This window comes from Ursus arctos, unplaced genomic scaffold, assembly GCF_023065955.2.
Source record: "Ursus arctos isolate Adak ecotype North America unplaced genomic scaffold, UrsArc2.0 scaffold_8, whole genome shotgun sequence".
Lineage (NCBI taxonomy): Eukaryota > Metazoa > Chordata > Mammalia > Carnivora > Ursidae > Ursus > Ursus arctos.
The window spans coordinates 38,169,266-38,172,160 of record NW_026623100.1 but is presented as its reverse complement, the minus strand read 5'-3'; positions in this window follow the sequence as shown (position 1 = coordinate 38,172,160).

The window sequence follows — 2,895 nt, the reverse complement described above, 5'->3', positions numbered from 1 at the left end:
GCCTCTGACGTCAGGAGATCGCCGGGCAAGAAGTGGGTGGGGAGGGGCTGGCTGGGGGTGGGGCCAAAGGGACGGCTCTGTTCTCGCGAAGTTTGCGGAGAGCTAAACTCAATGGAAACGACTTCCAGCGCGGGGGTGCGGGACAGCTAGTAACTGCAGTTGTCACGGCGGGTTAGCCTCTCGGTTTTTGTTCGTCAAACAGGCAACAGGGTAAAAAAGAGACATAAACTCACCAATCTCATCACCTTTGTATTTTTGTGTAACTTTAAAATAAGTGATAACTAAAGACAAATCAAAGTAATTGTAATTGTAAACGAGACTTTTCCGGGTGTTTGTGTCGGCTTTTTATTCTAATATGGGTAGCAACCGGACTATTTTAAGTAGGAAAATGACACAATCTGATGATGTACACAAATTAACTTTTTTCCATTCACTGTGACGCGCAGCGCGATGCTGGCACATTATTGAATAAATCAACAAATTAGTTCATTACACCCCACCTCTTAGTCTGTCTTTTGAATGAATAAATAAACGTTCGCTCAGTCGATTTGCATAGTAGCCAAAAATCCCATTAGGCTAAAGTGGGTGGAGGCTCAGGGTATGAGTGGAACTCGTTTAAACCAGATAGATTGGGTTCTGTGGGCGTGAAGAACCGCGGGGGCGAGGAGCGGGCCAGCTTGGGGCGGTGGGGATTCTGAATGGAATTTGTCAAAGGATAAGCAGAACCCGGGTAGAGACTTGCTGGTGTTTAAAACCGGAGTCCCGCTGTGGGTGGAAAGCTGCGCTCCGCGGAGGGGCAGGGGCAGTTCTGAGCTGCTGGCCCCGGGTGAGGCCCTAACTGTCCTGCCACACCCCACTGTCATAACGACCTCAGAACTAACGCTTTATAAAATGTTGTCAGAGGGTATTTCCACCTTCCACCGTTGAAACCACAAGAGTCAAACCAGGAGTCCCAACAGTTAAACGGGCCGGTTTTAGGAAACAAGGACCTGATTGCGAAGGGTTGGGGAGAGGTCGGTGGCTGGGATATCTGTCTTGCATAAAAAGCACAAGACCTTTTTCTTACACTGATGTTTATATGGGATGGTTGAAGTGATATTCGTATATTAAGAACATTTTTTTAAGATATAGGTTATAAATTTATTTAGGATAACCTGGATGGAGCACCAATGGATATTGGAACAGCTGAAGTCTGTCCCATCCTCTGCTCCCACTCACAGCCACCTCCGTGTCAAAATAGTGCCTACATTTCTTTATCTGTGTGAACTCAGACTTGGAAAATACTCATTCAAAAAAGTTTGAGAGAGGCTGTCAGCACCCGGAAGGTCTCTCTGCCTCTGCTGCCGTCAGGGTCATTGTGGAGGTTAAATGAGGAAGTTGTCGGCAAGGTTAGGTGCAGACCGGCAACTCACCTTCTCCTAGAAGTTAGGGCTACTAAAAGTTATTATTTTTTTAGACTTTATAGTAAAGTGTAATATGTAGTGAAGAAAGGAGCATGTATCATAAGTGTACAGTTTAATGAAATTTTCACAAACTGTGCATGTTACTTGGATTCAGATAAAGAAAAAGGCATTGCTAGCATCTCCAGCATCCATTTGTCCTGCCAGTTACTATCCATCAGAAGTAATCGATAGCCTGACTTCTAACAGCAGACAATCGTTTTGTCTGTTCTCTATATGAACGGAATCATATAGTAAGTACTTCTTTCATTTCAATGTAATATCTATGAAATGTATCCATGCTATATGGGTAGCTGTAGTTCATCGTCGTTGCCGTATATTGTTCTAATACGTCACTATACCACAGTGTATTTTATCCGTTTTACTATTGCTGGACACGTAAGAGTTTCTAGATGGGGACTATTACAAATAGGGTTGCCATGAATGTTCTTGAATATGTCTTTTGGTAAAGTTAAGCACGCAGTTCTCTTGGGTAATACCTGTGAGTGGAATTGCTATGTGATAGGTTGTTTTTATGTTTAGCTTTAGTAAACATTCCCAAACAATAGATAGTTTTACAGTGTTTGTACCAATCGACACTGCCACCATCCTGAGTGGGCGCTGTGGTTGTCCCACATTCTTAACAACAGTTGTTATTGTCAGCTTTTTCATTTTGACCAGTCTGCCATATACAGTTTTAATCTGCATTTTCCTGATGATTAATGAAGCAAAACACTGTTTCTTATGTTTACTGGCTATTTCAGTAACCTCTGCTTTAAAGAGGTTCCCTGAATGCAGTCTGACTGATACACCTAATTATGAAGGGAGGCATTTAAGGAGTCGTTAAGGGTATGGACTCCTGAGAGCTGGGGGTGAGAGTTGAGAAAGATAACCCACAAGCAGCACTTACGCCTGTCACACAGCTATCACCTAGTACACTTTCCAGAATCAGTAATGGCTGCCTTCAGTTTGACCCTCAGTGCCCAGGACATTATTGCTATTTATCCTCAGTTGACTTCCTGGTGTATTTCCTCTCTCCTCAAGCCACTGTAACCCACCCACGTCCCCCTCACTATCGCATATGACCTGACTTCCACTGAAGACTTCAAGGACAGCACTTTTTGAAGTGGGGCAAGACTGGGTGGGGGCAGGGTGAGGAAAAACGGGTCAGCCTCCTCATCGTCCCCCACATGGAGACTCTGATGCACCCCTCTACAGCAGGGATTTGTCAGTGCTCCACATTTCCTCCGATCCTGTGTGTGTGTGTGTGTGTGTGTGTGTGTGTGTGTGTGTGTGTGTGTCTGCGTGTCTGCCCTCTGGCGGCCTCCCCATGATCTCTCTCCCAACAGCCCGTGCCTGCAGCTCTTCTTTGCAAGACTGCCCTCAGCATACTGGCGCGCTTTCCCAGCACCTGTGGAAAGCCTGGGACTTTATCTCGCCCCAGAGTGTGCCTTCC